Here is a 12,682-nt window from a genome sequence, read left to right as displayed (position 1 = left end):
CAATGAATGACACGCCTCATGTACACTCAACATCTCAACCTCGGGCACACAACGATGAATAATCCTATCAGGACAACTATGAAACAAGTAAGGCTCATCCCAAAAGAATTTTTTCACATCATGCATAAACTTTTTCCTTTGGTGAAAACACAAATCTGGGGGCACCAAATTGCTTACCAAATAATTAGCAAGGTCTGCGAACCACGGAATAAGATCATGAGAAGCAGCCAATACATGTTCATCTAGAAAAGCATCATTAATTTAAGCCCTATCACCAAGCTTTAGCATAGCCTCTTCCTCTAATAAGGACAAGTGATAGGAAACTTGATTTTCGGTCCCCTTTCTATCTTTACCACAAAATCAAACTCTTGCAACAACAATACCCATCTAATCAACCTCTGTTTTCCATCCTTTTTGGACATCAAATACCTCAATGCAAAATGATCAGTATGCAGTATGACCTTAGTGCCAAGAAAGTAGGATCAAAATTTCTCGAATGCGAAAACCACCGCAAGAAGATCTTGTTCGGTCACAATATAATTCTTCTGGGACACATTTAGAGCTTTGGTGGCATAGTAAATAGGATGAAGAATTTTCTCTCTCCCTTGTCCTTATACTACACCAAGCACCACTCCACTCGCATCAGACATTACCTCAAACGGTTGTGTCCTATCCGGTGAAATAATGATAGGTGCAGTAACCAACTTTTCCTTCAACTCTCCAAATGCTCTCAGACAAGCATTATCAAAATCAAACTTATACTACTTTTCGAGCACTTTTCACAACGGATGTGTAATTTTAGTGAAGTCCTAGATGAACCTCCTATAGAAACCAGCATGCCCAAGAAAACTTCTAACACCTTTTTACAGAGATAGGTGGTGGAAGATTTTCTATTACGTCTACTTTTGCTCTGTCAACCTCAATGCCCTTCTCATAAAATCCGATGATCCCGAACTATCCCTTATTTCACCATAAAGTGGCACTTCTCCCAATTTCGCACCAGATTGCAGTCTTCACACCTTTTAAGAAGCTCATCCCAATGATCTAAACATCTATCAAAAGAGTCACCTACGACAGAGAAATTATCAATAAATACCTCAGTAGTGTCATCCACCATATCAGAGAATATCGACATCATACAACGCTGGAAGGTTGTTGGAGCATTGCACAACCAAAATGGCATTTGTTTGAAGGTGAATGTCCTATAAGGGCAAGTGAAAGTGGTCTTCTCTTGGTCTTCTGGGGTTATAGAAATCTGATTGTTGCCCGAATAACCATCAAGATAACAATGTCAACCCTTACCTGCAAGTCTATCCAACATCTGATCCCTAAATGTCATAGAGAAATGGTCCTTTTCTGTCCAAGCATTTAGCTTCTGGTAGTCTATGTAGACTCTCCATCCAGTCACGGGACGCATAAGAACAAGTTTGTTTCTCTCATTAGGAACCACAGTAATCCCACCTTTCTTTGGAACACATTGAAGAGGACACACCCAACTACTATCTGCATTAGGATAGATAACTCCGACATCCAACAACTTGATGATCTCATTTTTAACTACTTCCTGCATAGGCGGATTTAATCTTCTCTGGTGCTCAACACTAGGCTTGTGATCTGGAATGAGTTAGATTTTATTATATCAAATACCAGGAGGGATCCTAATAATGTCCGAAATAGTCCACCCTGTAGCTCATTTGAACCTCTTTCGCACAGAAACCAAACACTCTACTTGTCGCCCATTTAAATCTGCCGCAATGATGACCAATAAAGTATCATCTTTTCCCAAGAATACGTACCTCAAATATGATGGTAGAGCCTTAAGCTCCAATATCGGTGGCTCTTTAACAGACGGTCTTGCGGGTAGGGACTCACGATTTTTCATGTCCAACTCCAGTTTCTTTGGTTTCAAACGATCAAGTGCGGCGACCAACTCATTATATTCTTCAACACCATCTCTCTCAAAGTTCATCATAACCATTGCTAGGTCCTTAATACCTAGTCTCTCTTCAATCTTCACCTTAGACTCACTCTCAACTGTATATGTTATTGCAGATACCAATTGGAGCTCACTACTTTTCTTCATAGACCTACATAAATTGAAAGTTGCCTCTTCATTGTTCAGTTTGAACTTCATCTCCCCTTTTCCATATCAACTAAGATGCTCCAGTGTTAAGTATTGGTTTCCCAACAATGATGGGAACCTCAAAATCAACCTCACAATCAAGAATCACAAAAATCCACCGGAAAGATGAATGATTCCACTTTCACTAGTACATCATGGAGCACCCCAATGGGCCTCTTCATTGTTTTATCGGCCATAAACAACCGCATCGCAGTCAGTTTTGGATCTCCAAGACCCAACTTCTTGTAAATAGACAATGGCATCAGATTGATGCTAGCACCAAGATCACACAACGCCTTAGCAAAATGCAACAACCCGATAGTACATGGAATAGTGAAGGCACCAAGATCCTCTTTTTTCTGCACAAAGGACCTTGTACCAATAGCACTACAGTGTTGAAATCTATCATCATCATCGAAGCTTAGTACCCTCTTCTTGTCACCATGTCCTTCATATATTTTGCATACCCAGGAATCTGCTCTAAAGCTTCTATCAATGGAACATTAATTGAAAGCTATTTCAACGTACTAACAAACCTGAGGTATTTTCCTTCTTCAGCCTTCTTCACTAACCTCTGTGGCAAAGGAGGTGGAGGTCTAGGTATAGGGACAACTTTTTGAGTTACGTTCGCTTCTTTCTCTATCATATTCTCGGACTCTCCACTTACCTCGACCACATCATCATCTTTACTATTCTCAATTTCCACCCTAGATGGCATAGGTGGATAAATATTTTTCTTACCCCCTAGAGTATAGACTACCATACATTGCCCATCATTCTTTGGATTTTGGATGTTGTTGATAGGAAGAATGTCAGGTTGACGTGGATTTACTGTAGTTGACAACTGAGTCATCTGCTACTCAAGATGCTTGATTGATACTGCATGGGCATCAACTTTTTGACCAATAATAGACAAGTCATTTCTCATTTTCTTAACATTCTCATCAGTTGCATCAAACCTCTTCATCATCTTCTGCATCAAATCCTCAATACGTGACTTATTACTTCCAGCTTCCCTTGGACCAGATTCTTGATTTTGAGAGGGAACATAAGGTCCAACCCGATCATTTATGTTTCCATAGTTGTTCCGGTTGTAGTTGTGGTCGGGATTGAAATTCCCATCTAGGAGATATTGACCCTCTCGGTTATAGTTGCCATAATTTTGACCTTGGTTTCCTTGACCCTGGCGCCAATTATCCGTACTTGAACCTTGGGCATTTGGTCGGAAACCCCTCGTCTGGTCATTCACCGCATAAGCACCCTCTTTATATTAACACTCCTCAACCGGTGGTGGATACCTAGTCAAATAATTCACATCATTTACCTTCTCCACAACTCTGCTCATATGCTTCAAAACCAACCCTAGTTCTGTCCTCATCTGAGCCATATCCTTACGAATCTCATATGCAGATTGGTGGTTTGTAGTTTGAACGGCAAATGTGTTCCTCCTAGTCTCTGACTTTCTTGTGCTCCAAGCTTTGTTATTCTGAGAGATCTTCTCCAGTTTCACCGCAAACTTCTCAAAAGTACACTAACCATATGAACCTCCAGCAATAATATCAACCATTGCCTTACTTTTGTCATCCTAAGCACGATAGAAATATTCCTTCAGCGACTCATCATCAATACGTGATTCGGAACAACTCGTATGAAAGCAGTGAACCTGTCCTAAGAACTACTCACGAACTCTCCAGGTAGTGCTACAAATTGTTGAGTTTATCTTTGTGGTTCAACATCTTGGACACTAGAAATAATCTTGTTAGGAACGCATCAGTCAATTGTTCTCATGTATAGATTGAGTTATAAGGAAGTTCATTAAACCAAAAAGTAGCATCTTCGGTCAATGATAGAGGGAATACTTTCAATCCAATGAAATCCATGTCCAAGTCCAGTCGACCCACACAACTTTTGCAAACACCCCGTAGCTTGGTTACGTGCGCATGTGGATCACCTGATGCCAAACTCGCAAACAAGCCCTTCGCAGTAAGCATCTACATCAAACTGCTAGTCTCCACAAAAGTATGCCCCGGAGGTAGGACAAGAGGCTTGTCAGATTCAACAGTGTTAAAGTTGACCCTATAGTTATCATGCAGTACTGGCCCTGGTTAATCATGTACCCTTACTGCATCTCTCAATAGATTCTCAGCTTGAATGTGATTATTCTCATCACCAACCCACGGAGGGTGCAACCCAACATCATCAACTAACTCTCCTCTGATAGGATTAACTGGCACTCCTTGATTATTCATTCTCCGCAAAGTTCTGTTAAATTCTGGATCGTAGGGAATAAGTGGTTCTACTTGACTACGTGTACTTGGCATGCACTAGAGTAGGAACCTAAGAGAGACAAAAACAAAAGAAAAAGTAAAATTAGGAAATATTTGACTAAAGTTCAATAGCGTAGTTAAACTTAATCAAAAAGCCAAATTCCCCAACAACGGCGCCAAAATTTGATACGATCAAATTACACCTCCCTAAAGAAGCATAACCGATCGTTATGAAATAAAGAACCCAACTTGTAGGTTGGGATCGATTCCACAAGGAATATGGTTTAGACTTAACTTTAACCACGATTATATTCGTTTAGTCAATGTATTTCCGAAAATAAGTAATTAAAGGAGGAGATTTGTGAAATAAATTCAGGAAATTATGTAAGTAATCAATGAGCAACTTCTAACGTCGGCCACCGTTGAAAAGATTTCTAAGCGAAAGAATTATCAATGCATGCAACAACACTATTGAAGAATTACTTAGTTCCTATTCATACATTGTTAATCGCTCATGGTTCCCACAACCCTAATTGTGGATTTAGTTACCCATTATAGCATGAACATAATTTATATTTTCAGATGAAGAAATCATGAACTTACGTAATGAGTAAAAGAAACCCAGAATCTTAACTTGAATTGAAATGTTAAAATCTTCAAAACGAACTTAGAAAATTGAGAATTGCTAAAGTTGCAAGTTAATCTCCCAAAGTCAAGAACTAGAATGAAAGTAATAAAGTCTAACCCCCAAAAATGAGGTTTACATGCCCTATATATAGAATACTAAGTCCTAACTAAAAAGGAAATGAAAAAAAGAGATACAGTTTCAAGACACGTCTTCGATCTATGACACTAACCTACGGATCGTGGATTGACCTAAGGTCCGTAGGTCCCTTCCGTGACTTAGGACTTAGGCAAATTTTTAGCTTCCAAAACATCATCTCTGAAGCAACCGCCGGATCAGCAGTACGGATCAAACCACGGTCCGTAGATCCTCGTCCATAGCTCCACACTTAGAATCTTCAAAATCAAGCACTGGAACCCCTTCTCTGAATAATTTGACGGAACAACAGTACGGCCCATGGTTTGCACCTGTGGTTCAACACTTGGTCAAGAATTCCCTAGTTTTCCTCAAAGCCTTGTCTGACCATCTACGGCCATCATCTATGGAGCGTTAATGGACCTAAGGTCCACACATAACCTCCGTAGATGCTCTTTTAAACACATCCTTCAGTTGTGTCTCTCTGTTTCCACGTTTGAACATATTTCCTGCAAACATGGTAAAAATGCATAAAAACAAATACAAAATGGCCCTACACACACACAACTATTAATTGAAATGTATTAAAAATACCGTAAACTCACGGTATATCATATAACATACTTCAACACACACTTGAGTTTATTTAAGAATAGAGATTTCGCATCTAATATCATAAAAATCAAAAGAACAATTCACTTTTTCACATTAATCAATGAAGTTCAATAAATAAGGAAATTATTCTACTTTTCAAAACATATAATGTCTCTAATTAATATTTCACGCATAAATGTCTTATTTTCTCTTTGTAGATCCTTGAATAGCCGTAAGCCTCTTCAGAAAAATGTTGAACTCTTCATCTCTACTAAGCATATTTAACCGAACATTTCTTGAATCACTTCCAAATCTTCTTCCACTCATTTTTTGAATCTTGTGTTCTTTAAGAAGCTTTTCACAATCCTCTTCTCACCCCCTTTGCAAATTCTCTATGCAAAAGAGGATTCAAAAGAACAATACGAATTTCAAATTCAAAAGAAAGAAAACTTTTTTTAAATATATATCAAAAATATATTTTAAAAAGTAAATAAATTTCAAGTATATAAGGTTACATTATTTTTTAAGTAAACTAAAATGAAAATGTTACGTTGTAATACTTTGGTGATTACCAGGGTGTGATTCACACAAGTCTTTCTATAAAGGCAATACTGAGGACGGTAATTTTAGATAACAAACTGGTCATTGTCCGTAACAAATTTTCTTAACCTCTACCATCTGTCAGTCATAAGAGACTGACNAGGTAAATAAATTTCAAGTATATAAGGTTACATTATTTTTTAAGTAAACTAAAATGAAAATGTTACGTTGTAATACTTTGGTGATTACCAGGGTGTGATTCACACAAGTCTTTCTATAAAGGCAATACTAAGGACGATAATTTTGGATAAAAAAATGGTCATTGTCCGTAACAAATTTTCTTAACCTCTGCCATCTGTCAGTCATAAGAGACTGACTATATTCAAAGAAATTTTTCAATGTGAAATCCAAACAGCTATTAGAGACCACTTCAAGAATTTTGCAGCTCTAAGTTGACCTTCTTTTGATACACCAATTGCAATAATCTCCATGAACTTTGTCATCTTCCTTGCCACATCTTTGTCCTTAACGAGTGCCCAACTATGTGCAAATCAAATTACAATAAGTGATAAATTGAAATATGTTCTAATTTTGTCATTGTGATCTCACTTAAACTTAATGTTTGAAAAACTTACAAATTTTGGAACCAGCATGGCCAGTGCATTTGTAAATAGTAAAGAACATAACATTATGGTTGGCAGGTTAGGTAATAGCAGTATACTGTGGCCAGTAATAAGCTAAATCGTAGATTAATTTCCCTTAATCTTCATCAACTACAGGCTCTCTAATAATCCCATCATGATTATTTGGAGATGTAATCAACTCAATATAAGGTCCATATTCTCAAAAGATTTTACATCAGAATATGCCTGCAAAGACAAATAACATTAATAATTGATTAAAAAATGTCACTTTTAGATTTGACATATTAAGTCACGTGATGTGTTCCAAGAACTCTGATTCGTGTTCTGTATTTAAGGGTGTGACCTAGTGATTGATGAAGTTGATTGTGACTCCTGAAATTTTTAATTTAAAATCCAGAAATGGAAAAAAGAATGTTATATTTAATTGATCTAACATGTACCAAGAACCATAACTTCAGACTTCTAATTTAATAGAGCATACATATCCTTTACAATTTAACTAAAAAATATATTATATAAACATGTACCGAATAAAAAGGTGGAGCTGAAACTACATTAATTGGTTCAAGTTGATCAGATGGAGAAAGAGCATAAAGGGCGGCATGCACAAGCTGGCTTGATCCAGTGCTAACAACAATATAATGATCATCCACAATTGCATTTCCAACTACATTGTGCAACCTCTGAATTTGTTCCTCTAGTTTTGACTCCAAGAACCAATACAAGATCTTACCATTAGCAAAATAACTCAATGAATCATTACCATTGAATGTTATGTCACAATTTTTCCCCTTTTTTCTCCAATATGACTCATTCATTGTTGGATCACCACTATATACACACACAAAATGAAATCCCAAATTAGTATTCCAACAAAGAATTGAGCATTTCAACAAAATGTATCAAAATGGAACTAATCTTGAGAGAGATTTAATCAATCTCAAAAGCTAGCTAGTTCATTAGGGGCGGATTCTATAAGGATTCAATGGTTTGCACCGTCTGATCATTTCTAAGGCCACTCTATAAATTTTGTCCCCCTTTTATATCACTAGTTAAATTTTTCTCTAAAAGTAGGTAGATGAATATTTTTTGTAGATAAATTTAGTCCATTTGGCTAACCAAAGACATAACTTAAACGATCATTTGAAAAACGCCATTGGAGAAAAAATATATCATTTTGACACATTACACTCCATGACATTTTGAGGGCACAAAATACAATAGAGCACTCAACGTTGAGTAAATCGAAATTGATGATTTCATATATAAAAAGTTTACTCATGAGGACAAATAAAGACAATATACTAATAACTTATGTGAAAAATTCTAAGAAAAATGATTTAAAACTGTAAAAGAAAACTCAGTGATCCAGAACAATAGTAGGGGAAGTGTCCCTTGTGTCATATTTGGAAGTTGCCCAAGGGAATAAAGAACACTTGAAAATACAACCATCAGTTCCTTTCATGCCCTGAGCTACCACGAGACGCGGACACAGGACCTAGGATAACAAGTGACCCCATGCTAACCCTGCTGGCATAATCGTGAGCATACTAAAGATAAATTGAGAAATAAAACTGAAGCGGAAGCTAATCATAAATAAATTTGAAATGATGGGGAATACCCATATACTAAAACCAAATATTAAATCTGAGAGTTTAATACAAAAGCAACATCAAATTAAAATTCTAAGCAGAATCTAACTATGTCTGAAAATAGCCTCTAACTGACTAGAAGTGATGGGACATGCCCCAGATAATTCTAGCAAACTTGAAACTAAAATAATGAAGACTGAGAGATAACATGACTATTGTCCTCGAAGAATGAGGACTCACCACTGGTGCTGCTGAACTGGAGTTCGCGGAACTGATCTAAGAGTGATTTGGATGTTGAGAATCTGAACGTACATCACAAGAAGATGTAGTGCAGAGTATGTTTCAGTACTTGAAAGGTACTGAGCATGCAGGATAGAGTAAAGCAGAAACAAACATATAACTTAACAAGCAATAAAGTAAGAGTATAATCTGAACATGGTATTGATATTGAATACTGAGCTAACTGAATGCAATGACCAAATTTAGACATATTGATGCTGAATACTGATTATAGTAAAATGTGGTCAATGCAATGGAGTTTGTGGGAGCTACTAATAACCGATAATAAAACGACATGAGTTAAATGTTAAGTCCGATGTATACGCCGCATGAAGAGGACCCAATATACCCTGCCAAAGGTGTAGAGCCATGCTAGCGTGATCACTAAAATGATGCCCACAGATGGGACTTACAACCTAGGTGGCTCGTAGTTCTGGGACTATATGTGTGACTGACCCTAGTCCAACTCGATATTATGCTACTCCTAATAGATTAAATGATTAACACATTATGAATGAATTTATATGATATACTAGATAGCTCAAAACTGACATGCAAATTGAGAATGCATATTAATATACTGATAATGACACATTCAAGACTGAAGCAAGTATATTCGAAATACTGAAATAGTTGACCTAGTATGTGTATTTCAAGGACGAAAGAAATACATAGCTAGGGTTCTATAATTCATGCGAGAAAGGAAGTAATAACATTATAATCTTATTAGGAACATGTAAATAACTAATTCATGATAATATGTTGAAGTTCTAGAAACCCTAGGTTTGGTTGATAATAGGGAATCAAGAATCTGACTGAAATATAGGGACCTAATGGGCGAAAGGAACCCACTAGTGAAATCCCACATACCTGGTTATGAATTCGACAAAAAATCCTTTAATTTTAGGGCTGGAAATGGAGGAAACTTGTTGCATTCTTGAACTAGAGTTGCTCGACCTTTTCTCCTCTACGGTGTTCCACTTTTCTATATTTTGATAAATGATCTGACTTAGGTGAGTTCTAGTTATGTTTCTAGGCTAAAACTGACCAAAACAACATAGTTTAGGGTTAAAACGACGTAATTTAGGGGTCCAACGAAATAGAAAAAGACCAAAAGACCCCTGACTTAAGTTGCAGGCATGGCTGACCAAGGCTACTTCCACGGAGCGTGAAAGGGAAAACGAACTTTGAAGTGGGTTATGGTCTTTTGTTCAGGATCACGGGATTCTTGGGTCTGATCCACGAGCCCCTACCACGGCTCATGTGGAAGACCACAGACTGTGAAGTTCCCTGTGGTCCTCACGTGGGCTGAGGTCTGGAAGCTCAAGTCTGGGGACTATCGGATAGTTTTCACGGACCAATCCAAAAACATGTGTAAATGACCACGAACCGTGAAGGCGCTCGTGGTCTTCACTTTGGCATAGAGATCTAAGGGGCTGGCTAGGGGGCCTACTGCCTCGACTATACGGACTCAACCATGGTCCGTCATCAAGACCACTGCCCGTGAAGGGTCCCGTAGTCTAATGTCTGGCTAGGAGGGATCCAACTCACGACCACGGGCAGGTGAACGGACCATGGACCCTGTNTGTGGAAGACCACTGACTGTGAAGTTCCCCGTGGTCCTCACGTGGGCTGAGGTCTGGAAGCTCAAGTCTGGGGACTATCGGATAGTTTTCACGGACCAATCCAAAAACATGTGTAAATGACCACGAACCGTGAAGGCGCTCGTGGTCTTCACTTTGGCATGGAGATCTAAGGGGTTGACTAGGGGGGCTACTGCCTCGACTATACGGACTCCACCATGGTCCGTCATCAAGGTCCCGTAGTCTAATGTCTGGCTAGGAGGGATCCAACTCACGACCACAGGCAGGTGAACGGACCATGGACCCTGTCACAGTTCGTCAACCGTTTCATGGTTCACTGCTTCAGGTAAGTTTCTGCAAAAAAATTATGGATCTGGTTTTTGAAGTGTTACAATATCTCCCCCTTGGGATCATTCGTTGTCAAATGAAGACTAAACTAACTGAATTGGAGGGAATGAGCTGCAACCCTACCAATAAACACTGAAGACTGATTTTCGAATGAACTGATTTCCAAGTACATGCAAATACGCTGATAAATGCAAGTACAGACTGAAGTAACATGATGTTAAACTGATTTTACACATGAATGACTGAAAAAATGAAGAGGAACTATTACCTCAAGCTAGAGTGGAATCAGAGCGAAAGAAGTGGGGATACTTGGACTTCATTGCTGCTTCTGGTTCCCAAGTAGCTCCCTCTAAGGACTGACTCCTCCACAAAACCTTGACTGAAGCGACTTCTTTGTTTCTTAACCTTGTAACCTAGATCAATAATCTCAACTGGTACATTCTCATACAAAAGACTATCTTTCACGACAACATTCACTAATGGCATTACGGATACTAGATCACCCACACACTTCTTCAATAGTGAAATGTGAAAGACTGGATGTACTGCTGCTAATTCTGCTGGCAACTCTAACTCATAATCCACTTTACCAATCCATTTCTGAATCTTGTAAGGGCCTACATATCTAGGACTGAGCTTCCATTTCTTGCCAAATCTCATCACCCTTTTCATAGGTGACACTTTCAAGAAAACCTAATCATCAACTTAGAACTCTAGTTCCCTTCTGCTTACATCTGCATAAGACTTCTGGCGACTCTACACTATCTTAAGTCTATGGCTAATGAGTTGCACTTTTTCCATCGCATAATGGACCAAGTCTGGCCCTATTAAGGCTGCTACACCTACCTCAAACCAACCAACACGAGATATACACCTACACCCATACAATGCCTCATAAGGGGCCATATGAATGCTGGAATGACATATATTATTGTAGGCAAACTCAATAAGAGGAAGGTGGTGATCCCAACTACCCTTGAAGTCGATCACATAAGCTCTCATCATGTCCTCTAAGGTCTGATTGGTACGCTATGCCTGACCATCAATTTATGGATGAAATATTGTGCTAAGATTAACCTGAGTATTAAGACCTTTCTGAAATGACTTCCAAAATAAAAGGCAAACTGAGGACCTCTATTTGAGAAGATCGACAAAGGAACCCCATGCAAACTTACTATATCGTTAATGTAAAGCTTGGCGTAGTCCTCTGCCTAATCTATAGTCTTGACCGCCAAAAAGCGAGAAGACTTAGTGACTTTGTCAACTATCACCCAAATGGTGTCATGTTGTCAGTGAGTACGAGGTAAACTTGTGATGAAATACATGTTGATCACTTCCCACTTCTTAGTAGGAATGTCGATATCTTGAGTCATACCCCCTGGTTTCTGATGTTCTACCTTCACTTGCTGACAATTGGGGCACTTAGCCACAAAATCTGCTATATCCCTCTTCATACCATTCAACCAAAAGACTTCCCACAGATCACAATACATCTTAGTGGTCCTTGGATAAATAGAATACCTGGTGTTTTGGGATTCTTCTAGAATATGTTGTCTCAACTTGCCCACATTAGGAACACATAATCGACCCTGATAGCGAAGTACACCATCTCCCCCTTGGGAGAACACCTCCACTCTCTGCTGATGGATTGTACCCTTTAGCTCCAGGAATATTGGATCATTGTCTTGCTTTTCCTTAAATTTAACTACCAAAGAAGATTATGCCCCATTTTGAACCATTACACCACAATCTGATATGCTCATAAGACGAAATCCTAAACGAGCAAGAATGTGAACATCATTCGCTAGTTCCTTTCTTTCTTCCTCAACATGTGCTACACCAACCATAGATAGTCTGATATGGGCATCTGCTACTACATTCACCTTACAAGCCTTAGGAACTCAAGCCATCTTCTCTGGAGAAGATTCAACTGTTTCAGGGTGAACACATACT

The 12,682-nt window shown here is 38.5% G+C and overlaps 1 pseudogene; it reads right to left on the bottom strand.

Annotated features, from left to right (window-relative positions):
• Positions 1–5,944: 5,944 nt before the first annotated feature.
• Positions 5,945–8,392, bottom strand: LOC125856695 (tryptophan aminotransferase-related protein 2-like; annotated as a pseudogene).
• Positions 8,393–12,682: the final 4,290 nt, after the last annotated feature.

The sequence above is a fragment of the Solanum stenotomum genome, chromosome 1 (genome assembly GCF_019186545.1).
Source record: "Solanum stenotomum isolate F172 chromosome 1, ASM1918654v1, whole genome shotgun sequence".
In the NCBI taxonomy this organism is placed as follows: Eukaryota; Viridiplantae; Streptophyta; class Magnoliopsida; order Solanales; family Solanaceae; genus Solanum; species Solanum stenotomum.
The sequence above is the reverse complement of the archived record's forward strand: the minus strand, read 5'-3'. Positions and strand labels throughout refer to the sequence as shown.